The sequence below is a fragment of the Lactuca sativa genome, chromosome 3, assembly GCF_002870075.4.
Source record: "Lactuca sativa cultivar Salinas chromosome 3, Lsat_Salinas_v11, whole genome shotgun sequence".
Taxonomy (NCBI): domain Eukaryota; kingdom Viridiplantae; phylum Streptophyta; class Magnoliopsida; order Asterales; family Asteraceae; genus Lactuca; species Lactuca sativa.
The window spans coordinates 50,248,070-50,267,927 of NC_056625.2; the positions used below are offsets into that span (position 1 = coordinate 50,248,070).

The 19,858-nt window shown below is 37.2% G+C and overlaps 1 non-coding gene across 1 annotated transcript; it reads right to left on the bottom strand.

Annotated features, from left to right (window-relative positions):
• Positions 1-12,851: 12,851 nt before the first annotated feature.
• Positions 12,852-12,959, bottom strand: LOC111884477 (small nucleolar RNA R71). The gene has a single exon (XR_002847794.1). It is a non-coding gene; the product is annotated as a small nucleolar RNA R71 (small nucleolar RNA).
• Positions 12,960-19,858: the final 6,899 nt, after the last annotated feature.

Below are 19,858 nucleotides of genomic sequence, written 5' to 3' on the forward strand. Positions count from 1 at the left end.
AGTTTCATCCCTCAAATAATTCCAAGTCAATCACAAAGTACAATATCCAAAAACAAAAGAGTACAAATTATCCAAATAGTGTGGAAATCATGAGGGGATGATGTTGTGCTATCACGCAGGGCCATTCCCTTTTGCATTGGAAGTACCTCAAACTATAAACGTAAATTGTAAGCACAACGCTTAGTGAGCTTCCCAATGTACTACATACCAAACATACAACTGGACCTAACCTTGGGGTATTTTCTAACCTAATTTTCAATCATGGTCCTAGCCTTGGGGCCTAATCCTAGAGTTTCTTTCAACCCATCATATACTCATGGGCCCAGCCCTAGGGTTTATTTCAACCCAAACATTATGTAATGGGCCCAACCCTATGGTTTATTTCAACCCAACACGAAAACACATAAGAGCCATAAAGCAGCTACCATCATACATACATAATTTACTGGGTCGGCATTGGTGCCTTCGACCCACAAGTACAGTGAGAAGAGTCACCTATAACTGAAGATAACTGAATTGTACACTCGAGATGTTGCTAACGTGACTCCTCACACTAATCTAAACCCAAAGACAATTCTAATTAGTAATCAGGGTTTAAGGTCCAGTTCGTATTTTATCTTACCAAGGGAAAAAAGACCTTTTTGCCCTTCCTACTCATAACCCAAAAAGCAAGGCCCAAAACCCCTAATGATCCAAGGCCCAAAAATAACCCAAGTGAGTTTCCTGGAAGTACGCCCTGCATAGTCCATATTACGCCCAACGTACAACCCATTCTTGGAAGGTTTACGGGGCAACAACCTCCTACGTTTAGCGTACGTAGGGTTACGCCCAACATACCTTTCAAAAGTCTAATTTCTTTATTAAGGACTTAATACTTTAAGACTTAACGTCCAAACTTTAGATCTAACCCTAGTGAACATCTAAAATCATAAAGTTGCAACCTTTAGGCCTTTGCATGGAAAAAGGGAGCTCAAAACCAAAACCCTAACTTGTATTACCATCTAAAACTCCATAACTCTTGCATGAAAGAATACAAAGGACCAAGTGTTAGGGTGCAAAGTCACTCTTGGATGTAGTGTTTTAGGCTTACTCTCTTGTATGTGTAAATAGGTTGAGTCTTTCCTATAAATAGGAAGTGAGTGACTCCCATTATTAAAAAAAGAGATTTATTTAGAGTGTTAGACTAGAGAGAGAAATTGTATACAAACCCATTTGTATAATCTTTCTAGATCTAATAAGAGCTTAAAAAGATTTATTTACTCCTTGTGTTCTTGAATTTGTATGATGAATTACTAGACCTTTTCTATTCCGCACATGCCATCATCATCAACACCACTACAATTGGTATCAGAGCGGGTGTTCTTGATTTTCATCAAGAATTGATCCTTGATGGCTATTTTGATTTGGTGATTCTTTTTATTCATTGATCTTCGTGTTTAGAGAGTGTTTTTGTGTTCTAGATGTCGAATTTTTCTTTGATTTGATCCATAATTCGATTTTCTCTCTCTAGAATACATATTTGTATCACTTTATCTCTCTAGAAAACCCATTCAAAATCACTTTCTCTCTCTAGAAAATTTCAAGTTCTTGTAATCATGGAGAAATGGATGATACGTAGGAATGATTTTCAAAGTGAATGCTCATTTGAATATATTCTTTATAGCTTAACTGTTGGATTGATAAGTGAATGTGATATTGGTCTAAATGGAGAAAAGAATGAAGTTGGAGAATTAATTAGTTGTCCAATTTTTCGAACCAAACATTTGTTTAATCGTTTGATTACAACATATCAAAAGAGACGAAGAAATAGAAGAGATGGAGAAGTCATAAAAGGAATTTCTCGTGCCGAATGCAAATATGGAAGCAATAAACTTGAATATTATGCAGATTGTCGTGAAGCTCGGGATGGTGTTCTTGATGATGATGATGTTCAAGAAAAAGGAGTTCAATGTGATGTTCTTGATGTTCAAGAAAAAGGAGTTCAAGTTGATTCTCAAGATGAAAAAGTTTTTTGCTCAATTGGAGTTCAAACCGATGATATTTTGTGTTCTTGTGATTCGTTTGAAGGAATGATTCCTTATCGGAAGCCGGTGGTTCAAGAAATTCACAAATATCAAACTCCAAAAGATTTGATTCAAACTCAAAATGTTCATGTTGTTGAAAGTGGGTTTGTTCATGGAGTCAAGTCTTCAAGATGCAAAAAGATGAGAAAGAAGAAGAAGAAGAAGATGAATCGGAAGAATAAACGGGTTTACTCACAAAAATCGTCATATGTTATGAAGCCAAAATCCGTGAAGCAAATTTGGGTTCCAAAGCAACAATCTCCAAATGTTGCATTGAATTTGAAGTCAAAACCCAAATGTGTTGGTGGTTCTTTTGAAGATGTTCTTGGATCGTTGAAGAACACGAAGAACAAGTTGTACATCTCGCATGGTGGGTGGTACAATGTTCGATTTGGAGATTTTCTCATTCCAACAAAAGAACCAAGATCTTCCAAATTTGATTCGTTCGTTGAAAACGGAACTCGATTCATCAAAAAGGTATCTCAAATTCTCAAATGGATTCCAAAACATCCATGATTTCGATTCGTATTTTACGTTTTTCAATTTTTGATCGATTTGCCTCATTGGATCAAATCCGTTTCAAATCCCATTGATTGATCCAATTATTTTTTTTATCAAGACTTCAATCTCAAAATTTAATGTTTAATTTTCGATGGGCTATAATTCCAAATCAGTTCACTGTTCATATCCATGATTGACCCATTAATCTTTCTGATCCATTTTCGAAAATATTACTGTTCATGTATTTTTTTGGGCCCATATTCTTTTCCGTGATCTGATTTCATTAAATAATAGAGCCCAAAAGCTGATGAAATCAATTTGAAACGTCTGTTCTTCATCGTATGCATAAAGGAGTTGTACATTCATGGAATTCTTTGAAATCGGAGTTCTTGTGTCTCGATTTTGAGTTCTCACTGTGAATCGAACCTATGATCTTGTTCAATAGGTCGATTATTGAATAATGTTTGAAGTAGATTGATGATTTCACTTTTCGATTTCACTCTTTGACAGATTTTGATTAGGTTACAAGTTCTTTCATCGATTGTTTTTCAATTTTGTGTTCTTGAGTTCCGATTTCCCTTCATCAAACGCTTGTTTACTGAGAATCGAATGTGAAAGTTCAATTGGTATTAATCTTGATTTCGATTTAGAATGCTCCTCACTTGGAGTCGATAATCGTGATAGATGAATGTCGACACTGTTGATTTGGAAATTGAGTGTTAGAGTTAACGCTCGATGTCACTTGATATGGAATCGAAAGTTTGAACTTCGTTAATGAGATCGATTTTGTTGACTTGATTGACATTTTGAAGTCAAAATCAACGATCTTGATAAATTGAACATATGAAGGATGATTGTCGATAGTCGATGTGTTTTTTTGGAGTCGATCGATTCAAGGATGATGGAAGAACAGAAATCGATTTTGATGGTTTCAGAGCGATGTTTGATGATCGATTGTTGGTTACGACTGGAAACTAACAAATCGATGGTTGAAGGCTTTCAAATCGAAGGTTTGTTTATTAACAGAGAAGATGGTTTTGAAATCAAATGTTTGATGTGATGATCGAAAATTTTCATTTGGGAAGAACTGTAAAATCAAAGGTTTTTGGAATCTGAATTCAAGAAAAATTGAAGACGATGGTCGAGGGTACGAATATCCAGTGGCGAAGGGTTAACGATTGTTGATTTTGTTCGAAGGGTGTGTTTGTTTGATGAATTAACGAAGGGTATACTTGGAAATCGTAATCGATTTTGGTTAATTGAAATCGAAATCCTATGGATTGTGTTCATTGTTTCGAAGGGAAGGAGATGAATTGGGAACGAGATTTTAAGGAGTCGGTTTCTAGTTGATTTACGAAGGGTTCAAGTATGTTTGATGATTTGGGATAAACTGTAAGAAATGAATATTTGGAAAGCTGATTTTGATCATAAACATACGAAGGGTATTTGGAAAGCTGATAAGGATCTCTATGATAATGAACTGGAAGTAGATAATCTGGATTTTGAATGAAAAACGAAGAGTCTCTAATTTTGAAGGGTCCCTGTGTTTTGGTGTTGATGAAATTTTTGAAGGGTTGATGAGTTTACTAAGGGTGTTTGTTTTGGGCTGAATATTAAAAAAAAAAAAATAAAAAAAACTCTTCGTATGTTTTAAGTCTTCCTGTTTCGAAAGAATGGAGCAAAACACAAAGTTTCAAAAATAGCCCTTGAACCTTCGATTTGTTGTCACTTCGAAAATAACACAAGTCTTCGAAAATGGGCATGCTTCCTATGTTTTGGAGCAAAAGAGCAGAATTTCGAAGATGGTCCCTGAAACTTCGAATTTTTGGCAGTTTTCACCCAAATTCGAAAAAGGACTATATTTTGCTGAAAATTCAAGATTGTGCATTTATAGTCCCTGCAGTTTGTGCAAATTGTCGCTTTCTACCCAAATTTGGAAAAGGGGGAGAGTTTTACATATTTGGCTGTTTTGGATGCAACGGGTCCCTGCAAGTTTCAGAAAGTGACAATTTCTACCCGGATTTTGAAAAATCTTGCAACTTTCACCCAAAAAGTCAGAATTTTTCATAAATTGAAAATTTTTTGTGGCTTTTTCGTGATTATTTTTCCTTGCAAGATTTTTGGTGATTCATTTTTGGTACACATCAAGGGGGAGTATTGTGAAGATTATTCCTCGGGCGCTTCTCATCCTTAGTGGGTTTTATAATCATTTTTTTGATTATAAAAAGGGGGAGAATGATGGGTATTCGAAGCTTCTCGGGTTTGTCGAATATTCATTTGCGGATTTGAAGACCGGTGTTACTTCGAGGGGGAGTTTGGTCTTGATCGCGCTAGCTCGTTGGAGATTAAAGCCGGACATCCAATCCTAACTTTGAGGGGGAGAATGTTAGGGTGCAAAGTCACTCTTGGATGTAGTGTTTTAGGCTTACTCTCTTGTATGTGTAAATAGGTTGAGTCTTTCCTATAAATAGGAAGTGAGTGACTCCCATTATTAAAAAAAGAGATTTATTTGGAGTGTTAGACTAGAGAGAGAAATTGTATACAAACCCATTTGTATAATCTTTCTCGATCTAATAAGAGCTTAAAAAGATTTATTTACTCCTTGTGTTCTTGAATTTGTATGATGAATTACTAGATCTTTTCTATTCCGCACATGCCATCATAATCAACACCACTACACCAAGCATGCATTTTTATGTCACCAAACACTCTAAAATGCTTGAAAGGACAGCTCAAATGGTATGGAGTAGAATTTACTCATAAGACCAAGGTTTTTAGGACAAAAGGTCACAACTTGCAACTGAACAAGATCTAGTAAGGCAAGAATCAAGATTTTTGCTTTATACATATAGAAGATGCACAAAGATGATTAGATGTTGGACCCAAGAGCTTAAGTGCAACACTACAACTCCAAAGGTCCTCCTTCACCACTAAGAACACCAACATATCACTAAAAAGGTTCAAAACTCACACACAAGAGTTATGGTTTCAAGATGGGGGCTAAGAGGGATGAAGGCTGGAGGTAAGGAAGGATTTAAGGCCATAAAGTCCTTTAAATATGTTCCAAACCATAAAAATTAGGGTTTGAACCCCACAAAAGTACGCTCTGCGTACCTCCATGTACGCCCAACGTACGAGCCAAAATTCGCGACCAACTTAAATGAGTTATGCAAGGCGTAGCTCCAACTTACGCCATGCATAGGGACTGGAAATGCAAATATTTTGGGTTTTAAGCTATAATTTGAAATGTACCTAATACTGAATTTTACAATTCTACCCCACTTGAATCAGAAATCATCCTCGAAGTCTGTTGCTGCAAATAAATATAGGTAGTGCGCCTTCATCTCATCCTTAGGCTCTCACGTCCACTTAGAGCCTTTCCGGTACTGCTACTGCATCTTTACCAGGTTCACCACTTTGTTATGTAGAGTCTTGGTCTTCCTGTTGAGAATCATAATCAGACTCTCAACATAGTTTAGGCAGTCATCGACCTAAATGTCATCCCAAGTAATCACCACATAATCATCAGCTACAATCTTTCACAACTTAAAGACATGGAAGGTGTTGTGGATCTGACTGAGCTTATCAAGTAGATCCAGCCGATATGCAACCTTGAATGCCCGGGAAGTATCCTGAAGGGACCAATACACCGGGGGCCCAGCTTGCCTAAATTCTGAAATCAGATGACACCCTTCCAAGGTGACACCTTCAGCAGCACCAAGTCCCCCACCTGAAACTCGAGATCCGAACATCGACGATCTGCATAACTTTTTTGTCGTCTTTTTGCGACTCGTGCACTTGCTGAATCAACTCAGTAGTCTTGAGCACCACTTCAGTACTCCCCATTACCCGATGCCTAACCTCGCCCCAACAAACTGGGGTCCTACACATGCTTCTATGCAATACCTCGAAGGGTAGTCAATCAATACTGGCATGATAGATGTTGTTATAAGATAGCTCAGCCAGTGGACAGTAAGTATCCAAGCTCCTGTCAAGATCTAATATTGAGGCCCGAAGCATATCTTCGAGCGTCTAAATCATCCGCTCACTCTGTCCATCAGTTTGGGGGTGGTATGTTGTATTGAAATGCAACTAAGTGCCCAACTTATCATGAAACTTCTTCCAAAACCTGGAGGTAAAACAAATATCTCGGTCTGAAACCACCAAAACTGGCACCCTGTACCGAACGACTACCTCCCGAATTCAGCAGATATACTCTTGACAATAGGTATGAAGTGTGCACTCTTGGTCAATCTATCAACAATAACCCAGATGGAATCAACTCCATGCATTGTCCTTGTAAACTTTATGATAAAATCCATGGAGATCTCTTCCCATTTCTACATGGAAATAGGTAACGGCTGCATCTTGTCATGGGGTCTTTGATGTTCGGCCTTGACTTTCTGGAAAGTCAGGCACCGCTCCATAAACCATGTTATATCCTTTTTCATACAAGGCCACTAGCAGCTCAAATTCATATCCCTATACATCTTTGTGGCCCCGGGTGGATTGAAAACTTTGACTTATGAGTCTCTTCAAACACTGTCTATCTCACTCCAACAGTAGTCGGAACCTAAACCCTGCCAGATTGAGTAAACAAGCCCCGACCAATTTTCCCTTGATCCGCTCTGCCTTCCAATTTTCCTTTTTCAATCCTTCCACCTGAGCTTTCTTAATCATATCCAACAGAGGAGAAAACAATAACCATCCTCAGACATATATCCCAGATAAGAGAACTCACCGCCTTATGGCTCAGGTCATCTGCCACAACATTGGCCTTTCCAGGGTGGTACATGATCTCACAATCATAATCCTTTACCAGATCCAACCATCTCTGCTGCCTCATATTCAAGTTTGGTTGATCGATCATATACCTCAAGCTCTTATAGTCAGTTTATATAGTACACCTGACCTCATACAGATAATGCCTCCAAATCTTGAGGGCAAAAACCACTGCTCCTAACTTCAAATCATGTGTAGGGTAATTCACCTCATGAGGCTCCAGCTGCCTCGAAGTGTAAGCAATCACATGTCCTATATACATGAGGACACCCCCAAACCTGAGATATACGTATCATAATAAACCACAAATCATCCATGCCTAGGGAAGTGTGAGGATCGGGTCCTTGCATAATCTCTACCTCAGCGTCTCAAAAGCCAGCTATTGATTGGGGCCCCATTAAAAAGGAACATTCTTCTTCGTCAAGCAGGTCAATGGCACATCAATCTTGGAGAAATCTTGGATAAATCTCTTATTATACCCTATGAGATCTAGAAAGCTCTAAATCTCAGATGGGTCCTCAGAACCTCCCATCGCATCACGGCCTCGATCTTGGCCGGATCGACCAATATACCCTTATGGTTGACGATGTGCCCTAAGAATTGCACCTCGCGCAACCAAAACTCACATTTTGGAGAATTTAGCATACAAACTCTCTCTCCTCAAGGTCTCTAATACCTCATGCAAATGATCCCTGTGTTGCTCCTTGGTCTTGGAGTAGACCAAAATATAATCAATAAACTCGATCACCGACCAATCCAACATTGGTCTGCATACACCGGTTTATGAGATCTATGAACATTGTTGGTGTGTGGTTGTGAACCCGAATGGCATCACCACGAACTTGTAATGACCATAACGAGTCCTGAAGGTCGACTTCTACACATCATCGTCCATGAACCTAATCTGATGATAACCTTATCAGAAATCAATCTTGGAAAACCAAGATGCACCTTGAAGTTGGTTAAATAAATTGTCGATCCTCGGAAGTGGGTAACGGTTCTTCACTGTTATCTTGTTCAACTCCCAATAGTCAATGCACATCCAATGTGACCCGTCCTTCCTTTTCACAAATAGGATCGGTGCTCCCTATGGTGAATTACTCGGTTGAATAAACCCCTTGTCTAGCAGCTCCTGAAGCTACGTAGACAAATCCTGCATCTCTGGTGGTGCCAAATGATACGATGCCCTGGCTATCAGGGCCGCACCAGGGACTAAATCAATTTAGAACTCAACATGTCTCTTAGGAGGTACTCCTAGCAAATCCTTAGAAAACATATCGAGAAAATCCTAAACAATGGGCTCCTCAATCAACGTCGTCGTGCCCCCAACCCGAGCGTCCGCCACGTAAGTCAAAAACCCAGAACAACCATGTTGAAGATATCTCCTGGCCCTCACAGGTGAATAGTGAGTCATCCCATGTGAAGCTCCATCACCAGGAATAACTAGTTCTCCCCACTTGTGATCCTAGACAAGAAGACGAAGGCCTTATGAAACAAGGTGGTGGATCTAGTAAAAGTGCAATGGCAGCACCGAAAGGGGTCGGAATGGACGTGTGAGCCTAAAGAGGAGATGAAAGACCACAACCCAAATATCTTTGTGGAGGCAGACTTCGAGAACGAAGTCTGATTCAAGTGGGGGAAAATTATAATGCCCGGTCTCTAGTTAAAATAATAAGTGCTATTGATTTTGTGAGTTAGCCCAGTATACTGGGTATAATCATGGTATGTTGGGCGTACCATGGCGAACCTTGGAAACATGTTTCTCCCATAGTATGTTGGGTCTACATATGGTACGTTGGGCATACCTGAGCCAGATGCAAACCCTAAAACTTAGGGTTTGGACCCTATTTAAGCAACCTTATGCCCCAAGGTCCTTTTATTACCAGCCTCCATTGTCCCTAAAAGCTTTATCTTGAAACCCTAACCCATTTTACAGAGAATTAATCCTTGTATGTGTTTTGGTGTGTGTTTGGTGTATCTTGAAGAAGAAAAAGCTTGGTGAAGGAGGATTGATCAAGTTGGAGCTTGTAGATCTAGGGTTTATTCACCTTTCTCAGCTTCCTAGAGGTATAAAGTCTTAACCTTGGTTATTCAATGCTTAGATCTATGACTAGTTGAGATTTGAGCATATTTTGGTCCCATGAATGAATTCTTGTGAGTAAATGTTACTCCAGAAGTTTTGAGTTGTTCCTTTTGATGTTTTTGAGATTCCTAGTTCATTAATTTTGCATCTTGATGGTTTTAGATCAACCATACATGGATTAATATTCATTTGATGGAAGTAGAATGTTAAATCAAGAGTTTGAGTCTCTCTTGATCCATGTAAAGGTATCAACTTGGTGACTTTATCGTTTAAGACATTCCCCAAGAGCTCGATCTGCAAAACTGATGTCTGGACTTAAAGCATTAAGTGCTTAATGATGTTTTGGCAAGCTGGAGCATATGTTGGGCATACAAAAGGGTACGCTGAGCGTACACGGCTGAAGCCCTATTTCCCTTGGTAGTAGAATTTGTAAGTTGGGTGTACTTAGGTGGTATGCTTAGCGTACTCACTAGGAACTATTATTGGGCCTTAAATTTTTGCTATTGTTAAGCCTTAGGACTTTTGGTTTTGGGTCCTGGGTTGAGGGGCCCATTAAGGGAAGGGGTAAAATGGTCCTTTACCCCTTGGCATGTTAGATGCTAATCTAGACCATTCATGGGTTATTACCCTAAGTATTAAATAGGGTTGATTTAGAATGTTTAGTGTGAGGAGTCGTAGTAGCAACATCCCGAGAGTGTGATTGTCTATCTTCCGACCGAGGTGAGTCTCTTCATTATACTCATGGGTCGAAGACACCAATGCCGACTCACTGGATTATATTGGTAGGATGATAGTGGTCTTTGTGACACTTGTTGATATGTATGTGTGTTCTTGTTATCTTTGTAACTCTTGCATGTGTATTCATGCTTATATATATATATATATATATATATATATATATATATATATATATATATATATATATATATTATGGGCGGGGACCGTTATGCTGTGGACGGGGCCTGTATGCAGTTTGGGCGGGGCCCGTTTATATGTGTGATATAAGATATTTTGGGGAAAACTCAGTAAGCTTTGTGCTTACAGTTTTATGTTTATGGTTTCAGGTACTTCCAGCTCGAAAGGGAAGGGCCCGACATGATCACACCGCATCCACCCATGTATTCCACACTTTTGTGATTTTTGGATTGTACTCTGATGACTATTTTACTATGACATACTTTTGGTTGACTTCATTTGAAATTCTGATGGTTTGGTTTTAATTAAAAATGAAATTTTTACCCATGATTTTTTTGGATGTTACACTTATTATGTTTGATATCTATTTTATAGTAGCAAAGATATGCTCGGGATAAAAAGGAAGAAAATACAGAGCTGGATGCAGGAATGAATGAGCCAAGACAGTCGAAGACGAAGAAAGCTTGAAGACCAAAGACCACGACGTGGTGATCACCAATCACGACGTGGCAGATGGAAGATTCCTGATCATTGAGCCGACTTGGAGAATATGTAATATCATAGAAGACCACGACATGGTGCATATTCACCACGTCATGGTGGTCAGATTTATGGAAACTATATATATTCAAACATTAGGTCGAATGGGGGTACTTCTGGCCAATTTTCTGAGGAGGATTACGACTAAAACCCTCTGGAAAATCTTCGTAAGATCGGGAATTGCTTAGAGCTTAAGAGTTGAAGAGATCTAGAAGAAATCTGCATAGATCTATTCGGCTTGCTAAGCATTACTCATTTCTAGTCTTATTAGCATGTATTTTGTGTGTTTTTCTGTTATGATGAGAGGATAAAAACCTTATACTTCTATTTGGTGAAGATTAACCTGATCCTTATGTGTTGATTTCGATTTATGGATGATTTATGTTGATTTTACTTGTGTTTGATAATTAAAATCCTATCATGTTGAAGTTCTAGTTTATATGGTTTCTTAATCAAGTTCTTTGTGATAAATGATCATTCTAGTTGCATGAATTTGTTACCTAATTTTTATGAACATTAAATAATTATAGCTAAGATTAACCACATCTTAGATTAGGTAATTAAAATTGGTAACTTTAATTGTATGAGAGGGCATAATTAATATTAATTTGTGGTTGGTTGCTTATCTTGATCATAGGAAAGTAACTACTAGGTTTATCATTGATAGTCCAATTTGTGCCTATATTGATTTTGTGTTTAACATGTGCTTGATCATTGCATGGTAATTCATAAATTGATAAAACTAGGTATTTGATCATAATAACTAGTAATTTAATGAATTGGTAATTAATTTAATCCATCCACTAGAAATCAATCATAGGAGAAGGTGAAATCGGAACTAAATAGTAATCTTTAAATCTTGAAGTAAATTTGTTTTATTTGCTTGCTTAGTTGTTAATTTGGTAGTAATTTGATTTAAGTTCTTCTGATCTTGAAAAATCAGTAAAAGTCCCCCAATTTAAGTATGTTTACTTAGTTTAATTAAAAGTAATTATTTTCTTAATTAAATTTCGTACCTTGTGTTTGACACCTGACTTACCCAAGCTATTCTATAATCCGACTAGGTATACCGCCTATAGGTGGATAATTTAGCTAAGTAGTTAGGTTTATATATTTATAGCTAGATAGGTATAATCTGTGCACATCAAGTTTATTGGTATTGTTGTCAGGGAACAGGTTATTAGATTTTTATTTAATTGTTTTTAGTTATTTGATCTTTTTTATGGGGTAAAAACCGCAAAAAGTTTATTTTTCTACATTTATTTTTCTATCCGATGAGCAGCCACGTTGTGGGCATCTTGGCCACATAGTGGTCACGTTACAATCAATTTTTTAGTTTAGTCATTTGTATTCGTTTTACGTGTTTTTGTTTTGTTTTGTTTTTATTTAAGTGGTTTATGACCAGAGGATCTAAAGCTCCCATAATTCCACCACTTGAAGATCCTAAATCAACCTTCCACAAGAAGAAACACAAGAAGGTTGACGAATCAAATAACACTTTCGAATTTAACATATACGAGCACTTTGAGAAGACTCCAAATAAGAAAGAAGTTGGATATGAGCAAAAAACTGAGGACAATTCAGAGGACGACATAAAGAGTGAATTAGAAGAAATGGCGAGCATCACCAGAATGACTATGGGAGATTACAATAAGCGATTCCATGAGGATAATGGACTAGGGCTTGTATAACCAGACATTCCAACTGCAACAAACTTTAAGCTCAATGGACATAGTCTCTTGATGCTCAAAGATGCTTTCAATCACATTGGTGAGGTGTTGGACATAGCCAACTACTTCCATGTGCCAAATGTTTCAAGAGATGCAATACTACTCAGGATACTTCCAGTGACATTTACTGAGGATGCTAAAATATGGTTAAAGTCACTTGATCCGGAAACAATTAGAACTTGGACCAACCTTCGTGAAGCCTTCATTGAGCAATTTAGCCATCCAACAAAAATAGCTAAACTCAAGAAAGAAAACAGCTAACTTCCAACAAGAGAGTGGGGAGTCTTTATATGAAGCATGGGAAAGACACTAGGGTTTGTTAAGACAATGACCAAAACAAGATTTAAACGTTCAACATGAGGTTTCTATTTTCTATGATAAGGTGAATGTGACCAATGCCAAAGAAGGAACCGACAGTGATCAAGGCTTTCATTGAAGAGTTCCCAAAACACTCGCGGGAGTACCAAAACCCTCGTGATGATACTATTAGAAGAAAAGGAAGTAAGGATGGTGAAAGCGAGAACATAACAGCAGTATTGGAAAAACTAGAGAATACAGATCGAAGAATAACGAAGATGGATCAATCCATACATGCCATACGTGTGGGTTGTGACAATTACAATGAGCCATATTTAACAAATGATTGCGATTTGGAAGAGCATGAGAATAAGAAAGCGCAAGTGTTTTACTCTAGTGGTGATAAATACGATGAAGATTAGAGAAAACCAAAGAAAGAGTGGTTACGTTACGAGGAATACAAGAAGCAAAAGGACGATAAATATAGGCAAACTAGTCGAGGATTCTACCAAAAAGAACAACCACCACCTGAGAAGAAGATGGACTTTGAGTCAATGCTAAATAGGTTTATGGAAGCCTTTGAAAAATGACATGATACTACTGATTTTACCATGAGAAATCAGCAAGCTTCCATCAAAAATATCGAGCCTCAACTCGGATAATTTACTACACTTGTTAACGAGAGGTTACCTCCTAAAAATCCCAACCCAAAATCACAACTTCATGTTATGGAAATGTACATTGAAAAAGAGGTTCATTCTGAGCCATTAGTGATCCATTATGCAACTACTACTCAACCCAATCCACATATGGAAGAAAATAAGTCTGAAGTAGAAAAAGAAAAATCAAAATCAAGTTATGTTCAATCCCCAAACGATCATGTCAGCCTCCTTTGCCATTCCCATATTGATCCCTAAAGCATAATTTGGATCCAGAACAAAAGAAGTTCATGGAGCAAGTATTATCTCTCTTGATCAATTCTTCATTCCTTAAATCCATGGCTAAGCTTCCTAGGTTTGATAAATATGTGATAACTAACCAAAAATAATTAGAAAAAGCATCTACCATTATGCTCAATGAGTTATGTTCAGCTGCAATCATTGATGGATCGCCAATTAAAATGGGAGATCTAGGCCGACTAACTTTGCCTTGTGAATTTGGCAATTCCACTTCAATAAATGCATTAGCCGATTTGGGGAATAACATTAATCTTATGACATATATATTCTTTTTCCGAGAACCTCAACTTACTAAAGTTACAAAACACAAGGTTGACACTTTAAATGACAGATCACTCAATCACTTATCCACGTAGGATCATCGAAGATTTATGGGTGAAGGTTGGGAAATTTATTTTTCCAGTTAATTTTGTGGTGTTAGATATGAAAGAAGATGAAGACCTTCCCATAATCTTGGGAAGACCATTCTTGAGCACCGCACGAGCCTTCATCGACATCCATGACTCAAAGCTCACACTTCATATAGAAGACAAAGAAATAACTTTCGAAATGAATCAAAAAGTGAGTTATGACAATCCAAGAGATGAAGTGTTAAGGGTGAATGATTTGGAAGAAGAAAATCTTAATGAGTTAAATGAGATAGAGAAGTTGATGAAGGAATAATTAAAATCTTGAGAGAAGCCTAAATTAGAAAAAGTAAAGTGTTCCAAACCAAGAGCTTCAATTCCTATGTTGTTTGAAGTGTTCGTGTTCACTACACCAAAGGTTCAAGTGGAAGAGGAAAGTGACGAAGAAGAAGACAATTCGAGTGATAATGGTGAGATAAACGACAATGATATGGGTGAAGAATTAAAGAGCCAATAATTGTCAAGATAGAGGTAGACAAAGGACATCATAAAGAAGATGAGAAGAAGAATACAGAGATGAAAGGGAAAAGCAAAGGATTGAAACAAAAGCACGAGGAAACCGTCGATCAAAACAAGAAGGAAAACTCGAAGAAGGCGTACATCAGAAGGGTACAATCGTACAAGTGAAGATGGAAAGAGCAAAATGAGAGAAGGGAGATCCCACTCCCATCCGCAACATCTTAGAGTGGGAGGGAGTCCAGCTCACGACTCCTCAAAAAGAAGCGCTTCTCGGAAGGTAACCTGATGTTTTAAGAGTTTGCATTTTCTTTGAGATTTTTGGAATATTACGGTTGAAAAACAGATTTTTGAATAAGTGTGGAGTTCCTACAACAGGAAGAGAAGAGTTTTGAAGAATTTTATATAAAGAAAACGTCGGAAATGGTCTTAAGTCATTAAGAAGTAAATATGCATAATATTTTGGCCTAAAATACATTCTAAGAAGTCACCACGATGTGGCATCACTATACTACACTGTGGCGTTCTTATTTTTCATGATCATGATGACTTCTTACTCGACACCACAACGTGATGTTGCTTTCCCACGTCGTGGCCCACAATCAACACACTTTTTTGAAGATTGTTCTTTGATTTATTTTAATCTTGCACATTTACACTCATGAGAAAATAACCTAGAAGTATTATTTCCAGCAAATTATATGAGATGTCAACCAAACAAGTTTCAGAATTCGATCTCGCCACTACTATCCTAGGGGAGTTTGTTCCATTTTCCCTCTTTATTTTCATGCTCTTTTTATTGCTTAAGTATGCAATGGGGACATTGCATCAATTAAATGTGGGGTAGGGGTTGAATTTAGGAATACAAATGATAAAAAAAATTGAAAAAATGACTAGGATTTAAAAAAATATATATTAAAAAGATTTGAATTAATGATCTAAAATTAAATCTAGTTAAAAATTGTTATATTATTATGTTGAGATCTAGGTTGCTAGTGCTATATGGGACGATCCGAGAGCGTGCATATAGAGAACGTGCAAATATGATTTTGTATGAGAAAATTATTATTTTTTGAAGTTTCAGCGCAACAGTACGAGCGCATAAACCAAAATTAAAATCGGTTGATTGTTAGGCAAAACAATCTAAACGAGAGTTCAAGATCTGTTCGATATGATTCCGTCAATATAAAGACAGTCGAGAACGGATGTCGTATGAAAGCGTTATGATTTTTGCATGGAATTTAAGAGTATAAGCCTGTTAAAAATATAAATTTAAAAATAAATTGAGAATTACCAATGGAGTCTAAATGAAAGTTGTCGATAGTTACGCGTGAATATAAAGAACCGTGAAAACGAAGCTCGAACGAAGAAGATGTGAATTTTTAAAAATATGGAAACATTTGCGTGCGGGGTGCAGCGTGCAACCCTTCTAGAAGCAGGTGATGTGGATGAATCAGGACTTGACACGTGATAGAAACGGGGTAGAAGCAACGTCGGTTGACGGCGCGATGCGCCTCTGGTTGGTGTGTTGCGCGCCTACGTGTTTCCTATATTTATTTTTTTTGATTTCTTTCCATTCTCCACAAAATCAGTCCCAATCTCTCTTAAACAATTTCTCAGCAAACAAATCCAACTTTTTTGGACTTTTGAGTATTGTAACTAGGCTCTAGAGTAGCTAGGAGCCCGACAATTAGAAGCATTCGGGTCGGATTTCTATCCGTGCCATTTCCCGATTTTCACAAAAACCTTTATAAGTTAAGCTACACTTATCTTAATTCAAGTGGAACTTATATTTATATTTATAATCATTATTATGAATCTATAAATAAGATTTATCAATGATTCCATGTAGTAATACTGTTTGATCTACTTACGGGAGTGATGTCTGGTCTATATTTAATGAGATGTTTAAAGCTGGATTTCAAAATAGTATATTTTGTATGCTAAATAGACCCTACCTCCGATATGATCTTACCTGATTGCTCCTTATCAGCTATAGATTAGTAGACAATGATATTATTGAGGAATCTAAACTATCATTAGTCACAATGATTTTATTAGCTATAGATTAGTAGACATTGAGATTATTGAGAAATCTAAACTATCATTAGTCACAATGATTATAAGAATGAGACATAATGGAATTCGTACCTAGGTCACATCAAAGAAAAAGCCAAAGTGTTAGGTGGAGCGTTGCTAAATTCGCCAGTCATCCACTTTTAACAAGTAAGTGCATAGTTACTTTCATATTACACATAGATATGGATTATTTAAATAATTAAGTGTTATGTGTGTCTATTATTTGTGATTGAGACCTTTTGTGTTAGTTAAAAATATATGAGCTGATTTTATTTAACCATATATGTATTTTCATACTTATAATATATGGGGTAGTAGAGGGTAAAGAGAGATGAAAATGACGATGAGAGGTTGAGACTTTTACAGTACTACCAGACTAGTAACGTAGCCACCCAGTAGGGTATTGATGATAACCCCAAACTATTCTAGACAAGTCAGGTCAAACATGGACATGCTTGCAGTCTATAGATGTTTATAAGCCATATATGGGCATGTTTATAACCTGTAGGTCTTAATCGATCATACATGGGCAGGTTTACAACCTATATGTGTTACTAAACTACATGGCCAGGTCCTGGATCTATAAATGTTATGCACCACATACGGACAGGACTACGACCTGTAGGTATGGATGAATTATTCATGTGGTACTCCGTTCACCTCATGGTTGTCTTATTAGTACATATTGCTATGGGATTCCCGAAGCAGTATTGTCTACTTAGAGATCCTTTAGGATAGATCCCTTGAGATCATTTGTTTTGGATAAGGTAGTGAGAATAAGGAGAATGGGTAATCGGATTATTTATTTGATGCGAAATATATAATTATAACAAATTAATTATAATATTGTGGTTTGAAAACCCTACGTACTCACCAAGTTTCCCAACCTAACTCACTCGGTTTCTTTGTATCATGGGTAGCACTAGGATCTGATGAGATATTGAGGAAATATAGGCCATGTGTTATAGGATGTTGTAAGGCCTCTAATGATTAAATTTATGCTTATGTTTCTTGTATCAGTTATGACATCCTAAGTTTTTTTTTTAATAAAAATGAAAAACATTTCTAGGGAAATACTTTTTATGGAACAAATTCCGCAGTTATAAATAAACTCTATTTTAAAATAAGCATAAATAAAATGGTATTTTCTGACCGTGAAAATAAGGATGTCACATCCCAACCACCCTTTATGAATACTTCTATTTCTTCTAACTCATTTCACACTAACCTTCAAAACATCAAACCTCTTCCAATCTCTCAAATTCAAAAAATGACTTCTTCTAGGTAACAAAAAAAACCTCTAGAAGAAACAAGAAAAAGCTTCAAACACTTCATAAAGCAATTTGTCACCTTTAGTGTATTGACCTCAACCTGATGCACTCATTTACTCACCACTAATGTATTATTATCACATAAATGTTCCATATTATACATAGGAGCAAACCAACCCCAATTTCAATCTCCATCCCACATTTCATCCCAATCCTAATTTCCACCCTAATTCTAAATTTTCAATCCCAACCCACTCCCCAACCCGATTTAAATGTGTTTGAAACATTTCAAGAAAACATCTTCCAATCTATTGAATCAGATTAAACCGAATCCAAATATCCACCCCTAACTCAACCCGACCCTCGACCACATAACCCTCAAGCCGACAATAAGAAAAAAGGAGGGTCGAGAACCAAAATTGGTCACCGGGTGAAGGAAAAGCATTAGCGGAAGCATAGGTTGACACATCATAGGATCATATCCTTGGACTACCAAGATGGAAAAACTTTTTATGTAAAGATGTGGAATTTTTTTATTAAGCACATGAAGAGAGGTTCATATCTAATGAAAGATTAAATATATTCAAAATTATAACGTCCCAAATTCCAGTATAAAATTTTTCATTTTTAAAGTAAGATAAACACCCATTTTTATAAAATTACATTAAGTCAAACCATTTATTCAAAAACCATAATTCAAAATCAGAGTTATAAAGAACACGACGTAGAATCTCGAATCATAAAAACTGTTGATGTGCGTGTGTACAATCCTACCTGTGCAATCCGATAAGTACCTAAAAGACATTTAAATCCACAATTGTAAGCCAACTCTTAGTGAGTTGCCCCAAAATACCCCACACAACAATACATATATAATGTATGCACATCGAGCCCACAATGTAACACTAGATTGCCTCTGGCCCATAGTCAGAAGATTGGATTGCCCCCAACCCACAGTCAGAAGACTGGATTGCCCCAACCCACAACCATAAGAAAGGATTGCCCCTGACCCATAGTCAGAAGACTGGATTGCCCCGACCCACAATCATAAGACTAGATTGCCACCGACCCACAGTTAAAAGACTGGATTGCACCGAGTTTGTTGGCCTACAACACAAAGTCATGCCGCCTTAACCCCACTGCACTATGTGGAATAAACCTCAACAATAACGAATCATACAATATTCCAAGGCCAATTCGTCCTATCGGAAAAGATCAAGCGAAGAGAAAGCTTAAAGGTGTCGAAGGTTCTTCAAGTGAGGAGATGAGAGTGGGGCTCATACAGTTAAATGAACACATTCAAAGAATGATACAATTTGCAGAACAAAAAAAATCATGAGTGGAAGCTAATGATGGAAGGCATTTCAAAATTACCCGAACGTCAACGTCGAGCCGCAAAGAAAGTGCAGGAGAAGCTTATGAGAAAGGGAGCTGATAATTCCACAACATCTTTTCATACATCCACGGATTTTTAAAGTAAATTGACAGTTGTGCCCTTCATCATCTATCTTTAGAATGCAATTATTTTATTCAAAGGCATACGTTCATTTTTGATAAACTATTATTTACACCAAATGAACTCATTCCTCATCTCACTGTGCTGGAGATCCCTTTGAACCACAATCTCCAAAAGAATCCTATCACCTGCGACCATCATTTTCACCTAAATATGCTCTTTTCCTAATGCATTTCTAGTAATAATCTATACCGTTCCAATTCCCCATTTTAGATCATTTGTACAAAAAAGGAAGATAGTTAGTAAGAGGGGAAGAGAG